The sequence below is a fragment of the Lagopus muta genome, chromosome 2 (assembly GCF_023343835.1).
Source record: "Lagopus muta isolate bLagMut1 chromosome 2, bLagMut1 primary, whole genome shotgun sequence".
Taxonomy (NCBI): Eukaryota; Metazoa; Chordata; class Aves; order Galliformes; family Phasianidae; genus Lagopus; species Lagopus muta.
The window spans coordinates 97,321,633-97,335,510 of NC_064434.1; the positions used below are offsets into that span (position 1 = coordinate 97,321,633).

The following is a 13,878-nucleotide window of genomic DNA, read 5'->3' on the forward strand; positions in this document are numbered from 1 at the left end:
TGGTGAATCCATTTAGGCTCTGATGGTAAAAATATATTAAAGAAAGAAATTGTTCATTGTTTCAAATAAAACAAACAAACAAAAAGTAGATGGATCCTAAGCCAAGAAAGAACTATTTGTCGTTGAAGGGCATCTAACAGAGCAAGATAAGGAACTGGTACCTGAAGAAGTCAGTTTCACATAGAAAATATGAAAGAAGGGCTTTTATTTTTTAGCTTGTCAACATTTTTGGTTTGGGATTTTTTTGTGTGTGTTTGTTGTTGTTGTTTTAATTTGATTTTCATTTTGATTTTCTTTTCATCCTGCCCTGAGGCCAGGAATGAAAGTAAGAAAACTGGATACAAGTCCTGGATTTCGTCAGTCTGATGTCGAGGATCCTCCTATAAAATCTCCTGCATTGTAACCTGTGGCCACTAGGCATTGTTTTAACTAAATGATAAAAAATAAGTATGTGAAAGCACTGTGTTTGTAAATGGTCAGAAACTGCAAAACGAAAAGCACTTTCCTATGCTGTTACTGTTACACAGATTTAGGAAGACAGACCTCTGCAGTCTCCAGCCTCCGGGCACACGTGCCTGAGAGCATCCTCTGTTAAAACTCCACCTTCTCCTTGTCCTAGCATTTTCCAAACCCTGAGAAAAGTGCTGTTCTCCTCCATTTTGTCCAGCTTTGTTTCTTGTAACCTTCTCAGAGGCACAGAGAAAAATCAATTGAATTATACTTGTTTGGGGGAGATTGGAGTATAATAGAAGTAGCTCTTAGGATGTGACACAGACTGCACCCATTCATCCCCGAGGCATGATGAATGGAGGTGTGAATTGATTTTGACTACCCTACCTTGAGAGCTAGGACTTTGGCAGCAGACTTACAAAACAAGACAAATTGTGTTCTGCATTATATAGAATCAGTTCTTTGTTCTTTAAGCACATCTTATGCTGAATAACACAAAGCGAGTTATACTAGAGAACTTCTGAGAATGGTGATTTCAAATGCTCTGGAAGGGTGTCAGGGAAACTGTAGTCAAATGCATACTGTCAGATTTGTCTGTTGGGTGGTTCAGCAGTGAGCCCAATGAGATCAGCCTTCTTAGTTTGGTAGTTGTGGTGCATAAAGCTTCTAGTCTTGTGTCTTATCTTTCATTAATTTTCTTTCTTTATTTTTAATTTTATAAAGCCAAAACACTTCTGTAGTTATGTTCAAAAATGTAAGTGAAACACTACTGCTATGCAACTACACAGCAGTGCTGCAGGCTGGTAGGCACTGTAACTGCACGGGAATGTTCTAAACATTCCTGTAAGGATCAGTTACTTCCAACCTTCCAAACTTCTTTTTGGTTACTATATATGTGCTAAATGCTAACCAAAGTTGTCTGCAAGTTTTAGCTGGCTGCTGTCAATCCTTCAGTCTTTTCTCTGTGTTCCATGAACATCATACATTACCTGTGTTGAAGTGCAATTGACCAAGCAGTGGTCATTCACATTTTATCGAGCCGACTAAAAAACATCTGGGTTAAAGTATCTGTTACAGTTCTCCACAAGCTACATGATTCTAAAAAGTGGGGCAGGGGGAAAAGCCAGATCTAAAAAAACATTAGCATCTAGCATAGCACATCAGTTTGTTGGGAATTACATCTAAATTTCTACAAAAAGAACCCACCATGTTCAGTGTTTTTCCAAAGGTTGTTGAGTTTTGCTCCTCAACTGGATTCAATTTGAAAAAGACTCATGCACCTGTTACCCCCACAAAAGCCTCAGACATTTAGAGACTAAAAAATACATCAGAGGTTTGTCATGAAAGGGTAAACTTGTCCGGGTTCTAAAGTGATTTGGCAAATTTTGGTTTTGAAATCAATATCCTAGCTCCAGGGATTTCCCATTTCCAAAACAATGAAAAGAAACAGGAGCGAATGTTGCAAAGATTCAAGTCCTGTGAGCACATGCAAAGTTGCAGCTTTTGGAAACACATCCTCTTGAGACTTTTGTTTTCCTCTCCAACTGAAATTTGGTCCTGCTTATTTAGCACCAGACCTAGTAGCTTGCATTGGAACATAATTGCTATTACAGTACAAATAATGAAATTATTATCATCATCTTAATGATCATGTTGTAAACTCCTGGAGAAGTAAGCACTTGGAAAGGAAGAGCTCTGTACGACCTCAAATGTGCCATTGAACTTAGTGCTCCTGTGGCATTGTTAATAATAATTAATGCAAAACGATGTATCCTGCTCCAGCAGGTAATTACACTTGACTGGGTTGAGTTGATTTGCTTTGTGTTCAGTTGAGCTGAACTGACATGCAAGTGACATCGAGTAAATTTATGGCACCTGTCACTCATCCCAAATAAATGACCTTTTCAGAGATTCAGACTTTTCTGTTCAAAGTGAAATGTTTCTGATATGGAAGCAAGCTACCTTATCCACAGTAGCTTATGAAATGCAGCATTTTCCCCTCAATTTGAAGGCTAAAGGAATGCATAAATAATACTTAATATATATTAGCTATTGAATCCTTGAAAATACGAATGGTTTCATCAATCTTCCGGAATGCCCATCCTCAGGATTTGTGAGATAGTTTTATTCTTCCTTATCATTGTAGCTGAATTGCCCAGTACTTCTGAACACCTCCTGAAAGCACTTTCTGATTTGTATCATCTCACAGAAAAAAAGAAAAAAAAAATTAACTGTAGGCTTTTAGCTGTGTGTCTAAACTTCCTTTTCATCACCAACAGCCTCTGGCTGGAAAGGCATCACACCCTTTGGCAGCAATCCACTCCTGTTGTTCTCTGCCCAAGTGCAGTCAGAGTTCACAGTTGGTTTAAAGATGGCTATTGCAAGACTAAATCATTTGCCAGTCACTTCAGGTAGATTAATTGTATTTAGCCAAGTAATTTCTATGCTCCTCATCTAATGGACACTTTAAAAAGTTCTTCTGTAAAGCTCTGGGGCGTTAGCTGTTATAGGCAGTGTCAGTCCACCCTCGCTCTGTGACCCTCCACTAATAACAAAATCAATATTTTAAGCCCAAGCCTGATACAATGTTAAAGTTCACTCTGGATATGGAAATATTTTAATCCCCTCTGGAACTAAAATCAAGGGAAGAAACTGTTGGGTTTGTTTGTGGGCTTTTTGGTTTGTTTTTTTTTTTTTTTTTCTGTAAATAGATTTAGATCATGAAGGATGCAAACACATCTTGTTTCTGATGTTTAATGATAAATAAAATATACTTAATATCCCGCTTGGTATTGAAGTGACAGAGCAGCAGGGGCAGGCTGTCACAAAGCCTGGTGCCACCTTCTCTCAGTGTCACAAGAACACAGGGAGGAGACAACTCTTCTGGATTTTCTGGTGAAGTGTGGTTTTCTGCTGCAGTGAGGTTTGCTTCTGCCTGGCAGAAATCGGTGGCTGGGGAAGAAGGGCAGTGGAAGCTATCTGGGTGGCTTTTGTAGGCAGTGACTCACGTGGCTCGTTTTGTCATGGCAGTCTAAAGAAAGCATCACTGTGTCTGTTTCTCTGTGGTGCCAGAGCTCTCCACACCAGACCCACTGCCCCACTGCAAAGATTGTGGCACAAATAGACCAGAGAGTGGGGCACAGAGCTCAGCGAAGCATAGGCTACCTACTTGACTTTTATTCTTACTTAGCTGTTCTAGGATAATGTTGCCTTTCTGCCAAAATTCATCTTGTCCTAACCCAGCTGCAGGAATTGAGATACCTGGTATAAGCCTCTGTGTGACTCCTGAGAAGGTGTTGAAAGCTGTGCTGGCAAATGTATGTGCTGCCAGACAGCTGTCCATCACTTTCTTATTCCTGTTCTCCTATCAGGACAAGTTTTCTCCAGACACCAAAGAGTGTCGGTCAGCTAAATAGGTTTGCTGGTGAGCCATGCTCTCATTGAGGCACTGTTCCAATTTGTACAAATTTCAAGAAGGAAAAAAACATAATGGTGCAATTCATGAAAATATAAATTGTAGTTGAAAATAAGATGTCTGTGCTTTAAGAGTCAGAATATATACACTACTCTGTAAGTCTCCATATGCATAACATATACATAACATATATACAGAATATGTACATTACTCTGTAAGTCTTCAAGAAAGTTTGTCTTCCTCCTGAAAGCTCTTGATGCTATAGGCTATGTAATTAATAACCTATTATCATACGCTGTGTCAACCATCTATTTTAAGATTGCTTGAAATTGTCTCAAGGGAGCAATTCAAATAATATAGCAAAGAAATCATCCCCTCAACCTTCCCAGTCTTTTAAATTAATATTTAATACAGAATAAACTTATATTATTTAATCCTTTTGGGGATGGAGTCCTGGAAAAACATTTCAGACAAAACCTTTGACTGAATTCTCCCATTCCCCTGTATCATATAAAAGAAAAATTGTAGCTGTACATCATCACTAGTGTGAACAGTGGAGAGAGACAAGGCTCTGGAACAATTCTTATCGTCAGTGTTAAGCTTCCAAAACATGAGAGTAAAACTAGATAATAGCTAGGAGGTAACGAATTTACTGGCAACTTCTACAAAGCCAGTGGTCTCTGCCTCGATGCCCATTTAACTTAGCACAGTAGGGAGCCTGAAAATATAGACAGTAAAATTCCTCTTTCATAATGGATGAATTAATTTAGCCAGCCTAGTTAATTCAAATGCAAATTATGTGTTGAAAGTGTCCATTATTTATTGCTTCATCTAAGACTGTTTCTCTGTTTCTTTCAATTTCTGAAGTTCAGCAGAGAATTGCTGAACTACCAAGCACTCTTGTAGACACCAGCCAATTTTAGTAGGCTTTCAAATGATGTTTGATTTTTTCCCCCCTCTGCTTTAAACCTAATTTTGAGATTGTTTATTTGCTTTGACTTGTTTGTGGTTTCCAGCAGTGGTGCACTGCTACTGCCAAGTGGTTCAATTTCAAGCAAGCGGTTGGATACCAGCAGGAGGAACACCTCATCCCAGCTGGATGACCACTACTAATTTCATGCTGTATTTTCCTCCAGGGCAGGCTGGAAAGTGATCATGTGTTCGTGTCCTGTGTATATATGTTTTCATATAAATACTTATGTGTGTGTAGGAGTCTTGTTGGCTGTTTGCCTTTGTGTAATAGTATGTAACATTCCTCCTCCTACTAAACAATTTTGAGAACATTTTGTAGCTGCATTTTATTTATTAATATTGTATATTTTCTTTTATATTCCCTCATAAGGAATGGAGGGTAGCTGGGTGTTACCAGCACCCCCTTCAGAACAGAGGGGAAGCAGAAGTTTCCATTTGTGTAGTAGGAAGGTGGCAGTGTTTGAACCATCAGCTGACTGCTCAGACTGCTAAAAAGAAATGTTGGAGGACTCCCTCCAGAAATAGAAGGCAGACAATTAGGAAATACGATTTCAATTTTGTAGAGAGTAGTCTATTCCCATCTACAGTGCAATCCTGTTTTTCTCTACCTTGTATAAGAGCAAAAATGCTATTTTTTTTTTCTTTTTTTCCCCATATTACACAGGCACAGTCAGACACCCTTGCAAGGACTCTCAAACTGTTTATTTTCACATGAAGAGTATTTTTTACTAGATGTGACTCTCCATTTGTCATTTTCCCTTAGTGTTCTCCAAAATCTGTGCTAATTATGAATGAGAGAAGTGCCATTCTGCCTTCCTTCGCACAAGTAATGATTCTACATTTAAGATTCTGAAAAAACCTCCAAATCTCACTGTCTTTCCTAGCTGGAGAAGCCAGAAACCAAAGAGCCAACCCAAAGTTACTCTCCATGAGACTCCAACAATGCAAACTGGAGAAGAGCACCCATAATGACAGTTATCTTTCCCCATGTTCATTCTTTTGAGTGGGAACAGCCTTCCCTTTCAAATAGCATCTTTCTGCCTCATGTCTATCATCCAGTTTTAACACTGAGAGCCAAGTTGTATACATTATGTTGCTCTGACACGTGTATTTTCTCAAATGTCTTGGACATATTTCCTTAATACTGATGGTTTGTAGCTGCTACTTCTGTTCTAGCAAGCATCAGGAAAGCATCACCTGAAACTTGCAGCACATGAAAGGGAGGAAGACATGGAGCTTTGTTTTGTGCTTTTCAGGTATTCTGATGTTTCCAGGATCCAGGATATGGATATTGTGTGAGTTCTTGGAATTTAATTTCAAAAACACATTTGATGGTAATAGGAGTTTGTTGTATTTCCTAGCGTTAATTTTCCAGCTATTTCTTAAACCAGTTGATAATAATATTCCTAGGATGCTCATAAAGATGATACCACATGTTCAGACGTCTAGCTCTATTCTTAACTTGCAATTTAAAAAGTACTTCATATTTCTTAGAAGTATTTTATTACAGCTTTAAGATTTCTTATTCAGACCCTATACTCTAACAGCATTCTTGCAGGTCCTTAAAAATTTAATCACTGTAATCTGTATCAATTTACTTTAGCACTTTGTTTGAAGATATGTATCAGATGTTACTTACAGCTCCAGTACAGCTGGCAAAGCAGTGTGCAAAGAAAGTATATAGAATGGAGTGCTGCAGTTTTGCAGCCATGTGAAGGTTTGTCTGTGCACAGGAAAGCTTTGCAGTGGGCTCCGCTCAGTTGTTTCCTATGCATTGAAAGGAGAGAAGCAACTGTTCTGTTTCCATTTGATTCAAGCTTAAAGGCAGTGTTATCCCAAAATAAATACATTGATTTAAAGATTTAGCTGGAATAACAACTACATTTTGAATTTATGCACTACCTCAAACTGTATTTTCAAGCGTAGACAGGCTTTAAGCACTCAGAGGCTGACTTTTAATTAGCACAGCTGACAGCACCATCCCAGAGCTGGTTTATCTTAATGTCAAAAGCTAAACTTCATTAAGTTTTCTGAGCAGCATAAGAAAATGCAAATAAGATCGAGCCCCTTAAAAGGCTTGTGACCGCTCTTGTCACTTTTATTGCGGATATGATTTTCACTCATAATCCCATTGGCTTCCCCTCATTGCTGTGTGTGTCGGCTGCGTTCCCAGCTTGGCACCATACCCACATATTTCAGTGGTTCATCAGTGCCTCACCATGAGGATGGCAGAAGGTGACAGTTTTGTTTAGAGCAATGTACAGCCACAGCCCCAAGCCATCCTGAAGCTGGATGCAGTTGGAAGGAGCCAAATGCCTTTCCCAGCACAGCACTGAAACACCTCCTGCTGACACTGTGATCCTCCAGTCCTAGTGTCCACGTGTTGCAGGCATTCAGGTTCCCTCAGCTTGGAAAATGAGCAAAATAAGTGTGTCTGTGCCTGACAGTGTGGTCTTGGACTCCTCTGTTTTCTGTGTTAATCAGCAAGTAGCAGCTGGTTTATCCAGCACCCCAAAGACTAGAGTGGCTGCAAGTGACCCAGGCCATATGCAGAACATACAAGGCTGCAGCAAAAGCAGAGCATTGCCGCAGCTTGGAAATTAAAGGCTGCTGGTGACTTTCTGCAACTGGAAAACACAGCTTTTCTCTTTTATTCTTTATCTGGATCTGCACTACAACTTATTTCTCTTTGCCTGTAAGCAACACTTACTGGGTTTAAAAAAAAAAACAAAAACAACAATCAAGAAATACAGTGCCAAATATCTCTTGATTTAGTAGGAAGTGGCAGATTCTTACTGACATTTCCCCACCTCACAAGTACTCTTTTTTTCAATCTCAGGACTGCTGTGAAAGGCAGTATCAAAGTTTTGGAGCTGGCCCAGCTCCAGGGAATAACAAGGCCAGAAGGAAAATCTATTTTGGAGGATAAGGAGGGAGTTGTAAAGGAAATGAAGTCAGTTTATTATTTAAAAAAAAAAAAAAAGAAAAGGTAGAAGGATGTAATGTGTTTATGTTCAACAATGATTTTATTACAAATGTGATGCGCAGTGACAGTATGTTAAATTTCGTTGTCAGCAGGGGACAACACGGAACAATTTGTGGCAAAAGGCAACAGATGCGATTCTGTCTGCAGCTTCACACATCTGCTCTGCAAGGCAGTGCTCCTCCAATAAGTCTCTAGGAGGGATCCAATAAAAATGATATAAAATTTTATTGTGTTAGTGGCACTAGTTATTAGAGTGAAGAACAGAAAGCTTACCCAAGGGCTGAACCTTTCCTGTGTTTTAGTGCAGAGTAAATGATGAGGCTGTTGCCGGTAACAGCAATACTACAGTGGGAGAAGGTAAATTCATTTTGGAGTGCTTAGCACGCTGCTGGGGATGGCTTAAAAGCGGAGTGGGAAAGCTAATAAAAGAGTAATAGGCACCAACACATCAGGAGGATAGAAATGAAATGTTGAGGCGGTATTTAAATAAAAATAACCTAGGACTTGGCACTTTTGGTGGCCGAGCATTGCAAATCCCAGATTCAGGACCGGGATAACAATGAAGAGCGGTTCAAAGGAGATTAGGATGAAGGCTGGGGGCGATGCTTTGGAGCTGCTGCCTGCCCAGCACTGAGCCACCAGCTCCCTCTGTGCAGGGAAGGGCCCTCACAGCGGCCATCACCTGTGCCTGTGCTGCCTGGGGTGGATTGCTCCTGTTGTCTGAGGGGAAGGAGCTGGCAGGTGCTGGAGCTGGGACCGCTGAGAGAGGGAAGGGGAGGCGCCATGTTGGGAGGAGCGAGGAGGCCTCACCACAGGAGCTGCCAACCTGGCAGGAAATGGCTGCCGTTGTCTCACCTCAGGTCACCTCATCCTCTCCAGAGCCTTCACTGACCGATTCGGGTCACACTTTGACCCATTAAAGCAGTAGATTCTGCATTTTGGTATGCTGTGGACTTTTTTTTTTTCTGGTACTACATAACTAAGAAATCCCATATAACAGCACCTTCTTTTACAGAGTATTTGGAGTGATTTGAGAGCAATCGCCACTGTTCTCTCTCTTCTGCCTTCCCTGTGTGTTTACAGTACCGAGATGCTCCATAAAATCTTCCTGAACTTCCTCAACATGGGGATTAACCATATCTTTGGGTATATCATATTTTTAAGCAGGATATTTCATCAGCAGTTTAGGCATCTCCAAGTGCTGACTGAACAATCTCTCTCACAGCAGTGTGGCACTATGGATGCCGTAGTAAGGACAGTGGTTCCTCCTCTGCTCACACGTCCTTCCTGAAATGTAAATAACTGCAACAATCTGAAACTTGTTAATTATATTTGAGAATAAATCCACACTAAAACCTGACAAACTAAAAAAAAATAAATCATCAGGACCTTTACCTGAAACAAAGTAATTCTGTGCTTTAGAAATGAAAATCAAATTCTGTTTGAAGAAGAACTCTGAAACATTTTATCGTGGTTTAATTTGTCCGAGACAGTGCATCATTAAATTTTTGAAATGACCTGCATGAAATGTAGTTCCTCTGTGCAGGCTGAAGTGTTTCACCAGTTGGTGCAGTAATGGTGTAAATGCTTTGGTTTAGTCACTCAAGCCAAATGATCCAATTCACCTAACAGGAGGCAGCATTTTTTAAGCTCACTTCCTGAATGGAACCCAGCAGTTTCAGAGAGAACAAAACCTTTGACTGCAAGGATCTTTTCCCAGTGTAAATTAATTTCAGAGGAATACTCCTGAGCCATTTCAAATTCCAGCAACAATTTCAAAAGACCAGTATTTTACAAACTCACATGCTAGTGAGACCAAACAGTGCTGTGTAGTAGTTGTGGGGTTTTTGTTTGCTTGTTTGTTTGTTTGTTTTTCTGAATAAATAAATAATCAGTTAGAGCTGGACTGGAGGAAGCAAACTTTATAACATTGATCTTCTGTTGGTCAGTTAGGAAAAGTTTGGGGAAATGCATTGCCAGGAAAACATATTATTGATTATTTTAGAATAAAATTAGCCAACAGAATAACTAGAGAAATAAAATAAGTCAATATTTAAGAAAAAAATTGAGTTCTGCATAGGAAAAAGCCACTGGCAAAAATACTGTGGTGGTAAAATGTTTAATAAATTTAGTGTTTCCTATGCATTTGTGGCCCATTCCCTTATTTTCTCAAAATATTGCACAGTAAACTGGTATAGCCCCAGAAAGCAGCTTATTTGACAGGCTACCTGAACAAATGTAGAACATAAGTGACAGTCAGTGTAAGGAGTCAGAGTAAGGAGCCACAGTCCTTATCAGCTAAGATTTTGAGCCTTAAAACAGAAGGGAAGCAAAAAAAAATATAAATATATACATATGGGGAAGGAGGAGGGGGGAAGGCCATTGGAATCTTAAGTTTCTAAATTAGTATTTGGTCTGTTCTGGCTCTGTTTGCTAATTGCTGGGAATGAGCTAACTGAAACGCTTGGATGCCCTTAGCACATCAGGGCATTCTTGTTCAGTAACGTGGAACAAATTTCTGGTAGGCTATGGGTTCAGATGAATACAACTGGCATAATTTTTAGCTAGTATAAATGTATGTTGCCTTACTTAGATAACTGAGTTCATGGATTTATGAGACGATGACTATTTATTTTCACTTTGTGTTAGAAATCAAGCTGAAAATCAGGTTAATAATTCTAAATGGGTCTTTTTTTTTCCCTCAGCTCCCAGTCATTCATTCATGCCTAAAAAAATGTTTTCTTTGATCAGAGGACTGTATCAGAACAAAGTGTATTCTTTTCATATTTGCTCTGTGATTCTGAAATCGCTCTCACATCAGTTTACAGTTTTCATGGTTCAGGGACACCCTTGCAGACAAACACTTGATGGGCATCTTGCAGAAATCCTGTTAGCAGAAAGCAATATAATGAATAAGCCCATTTTGGAGACCATAAAGTGCTATCATCCATAAGAATAATCCTGAATAAACTGTCTGGTGCCCTGAAGCCCACACTGTTCACAGTGAAGAACATGCATATATTAAATTAAAGGTATGATATACACATATATATTTTTAACTCAGTTAAATGCATTAAATCCAGTTGCTTGCTTTACCTACTGTCAGCATACGGCTTCAGGCATCCTGGCAATGTAATGGCCATGTATAACTCCATCAGCTATTGTTCTGTTGCAGATGACAGCACAGCTTTGCATTAATATCAAGTGCTTATTAACAAAGCTAATATATTCATTTGTAGAGCAAGAGGTTATCACTTTTTAATTGTGTAGTCAGAGTATTTTCTACACTTCCTTGATTAATATCACATTTGGAAACAGCTGGCCAGTGGTGTGTCAGAAAAGAAAACAAGTATTTTATGTCTGTGTTAAGTTCAGCCCTTGTGTTTCTCTGCTTGGATCTTGAACCATAGCTTTATAGCTAGAGCATGGCTTAATAACCAAGAGATTAACAGAAAGAACATTGTGCATGTGTGCTGGCACACAATGTGGCTGATCTTTTGGAGATAATAAAATAAGCTCAAGAGATGCAGGAAAGCTCTATATTAATGGGAAAAACCAAATACCAAAACCTTACTGTTTTCTTACAAAATGTCCAGACATGTCTGACATAAGATATTTTCATTTTCCACCTGCAATTTGGTGGCAACCAAAAGCCCTGAGTTCTTGATGAAAATGGGAAAAAAGCAACCAGAAAAGGTCATATCTGAAATTTATTTCTCCCATTTTCTCTTTGACTAACCTGTACTGTATATTACTCCTATTGAAGCTTAGCAATGTATGTAGCATCTCAAACACCTACAGCAAACAAGAATATTAAAACAATGCTGGAAATGTTTCAAAATAGACTTATCTAGTTTGTTTGTTTTTCTGAATAAATAAATCCTGTACTCCGTCTTTCCTGCAGGTATTAGAAGTTAGAGATGGATGGATTTACTTGACTTATTCAAAGAGGAAATGCTGCTCGGCCAAAACCAACTTTCTGATGACAACAGCAGGACCAAAAATTTGACTCAGGTGATTTTTTGTTGCCCACATAAACAATTACCCTGTGTGAAAGAAGAAGCCTATATCTCCCTTTCGTCATTCCTGACTTACTAGGCTCAGCCACATGGATAAAGAGGAAATGATAGCCTGAAACCAATCAGTGGGACAGCAGGTTTCAGAACTTAAACAAGATAAGGAACATTTGAAAACACACACACAAAATCAATGAATTTCTCAGTGATTTTCAAAAACAGACTCAGGTGTGATTACATAAGTGGTAAGTCATAAATGTGTTAAAGTATTGCAAATTCCTGCCCTGTAGCAAAATGGCCTCAAAGACTAGCAAAAGTTTCTGCCCTATTTATAGAATTATTCTGTAATCAATATCAATGTTAAATTGTACTATGTATAGCATGAGGCCATATTGTAGAAGTCTGGTGGCTTATGTGAGCCACAAATTGCTCCCAGGTGAAAGAGCCTTGCAAAGATAGACCATTAAAATTACCCAAACTTACTAAGGAAATGCAGAAAGCTATGCTTTCAGGCATAGACACATTTATATCAACAAGCCAGCTGGCTGAGAATACATTGTTTACACTTTTAAACTGATGGCTATTTGAGGTGATGTTTCTTTTTGTGTCATGCAGTCATTATGAAAAGGAGAGTATTAATTCCCCGAATATTTATACACTATTTACGAAAGATATATTAAGGCCAAGAAGGAGAGTTTTCAAAAACAGCAGACTGACCTGAGCTAAGACAACTCATGATAATAAGCCTTTTTAGTATCCTTTGAAAATCACAGCCAAAGGGTTTTGTTTTGTTTTGCTCTATGCACAGACAGGAGCACCAACATGACAGAGCATGGGTGTCCAACCCTGCCAAGGGATGCAGCTTCTGTGACAAAGCTCAACTTAAGGAACCAGAGGGGCTGTGAAATAAAGTAATAAAGAACCAAATGAATTATTTGGTATCTGAGAAGTATATTTAGGAGTAATAGTTGCAAATTTCCCTGTCAAAATCCTATGTAGGACCACCAGCATATGCAACCACATTTATTGGTGGCTACCAAACCACAGTCAACTTCTGTGGCCTAGCAATGGTTCTAGCCCTCCCTCTGGTCCCTGGATTTGGTTCCAAATCTGTTTATTTATATTCCTCTGTGATTATCAGCGTTCGCCAGGACAGGCACAGGTTACAAGAAACCAGAGAGACAGGCAAGTATTCTGGGTAGCATATTGGTGAATGAGACAAAATTGGTAAGCCTGGTGCTTCTGAGGACATGTAGTTTGGAGATGGGACATTTAGCTCCTACAAATGGTTTCCTAAATGTTTCTTATAAATCCCCTGTCTAATGGTAAGATCTCAAAGTTCTCTGGGATTTATAGCAGCTTAATAACCATAATAAATGACTGTATTAACACTGAGAGAACACGCGTAGCGTAATTCATTGATTTTGTTCAAAGCCAGATGAAAATGAACAGTAGAAGAAGGAAAACATCTATATTAACCCCGTGGGAGCTCCAGTATTAATTGGCACATAATCAGGTACAGCTGCTAATAGTCACGTAGTTCTTTAAATCAACACATACAGCACTGCCAGCATAGTCTTAAGAGTTAGAGATCAGGGAGTATGCAAACGTTCTTTGAAATCTTGTTCAGGTTGCTGGGTGAAAGTCATATTTTCTTATTAAGCTTACAAGTCGCTAAACCTAGATTCTGTTTTTGGCAAGATCAGATAATGTTTGAATTCCCTTATATTGTGTAAACCATCTCTTCCTCTACTTGTATGTAACTGAATTATATATCAGATGATGGTTTTTTTTCCCTCTGTTTTGTATAATGATAATACCAGTCTTCAGAGCAGCTAGTCTGGATGGGATATTTCAGGTTATTTACGGAATCTTATTTTTCTGGATATTGTTGTCTTCTGGTGAAACAATTTAGCTGGAGCTGCTACTGGGCCATATGGCACAGGCAAATTCAAATATGAAAGTAAATGCAAGAATGCAAATTGAGCGTACATCTACAAAGAATTAAGCTCTTGATTACTACCTTGGAAGCAGTAACA

The 13,878-nt window shown here is 39.1% G+C and overlaps 1 protein-coding gene across 5 annotated transcripts in view; it reads left to right on the forward strand.

Annotated features, from left to right (window-relative positions):
- The window catches only part of SPTLC3 (serine palmitoyltransferase long chain base subunit 3), a 398,986-nt gene that overhangs the window by 234,785 nt on the left and 150,323 nt on the right, over positions 1 to 13,878 (forward strand). For 3 of the 5 annotated variants that reach the window (XM_048935741.1, XM_048935746.1, XM_048935747.1), the window contains exon 6: positions 11,728 to 11,837. The exons of the other annotated variants lie outside the window; for them this stretch is intronic. The gene's annotated coding sequence lies outside the window, so the exon portion shown is untranslated. The remainder of the gene's footprint in view (positions 1 to 11,727; positions 11,838 to 13,878) is intronic. 5 annotated transcript variants of the gene reach the window in all.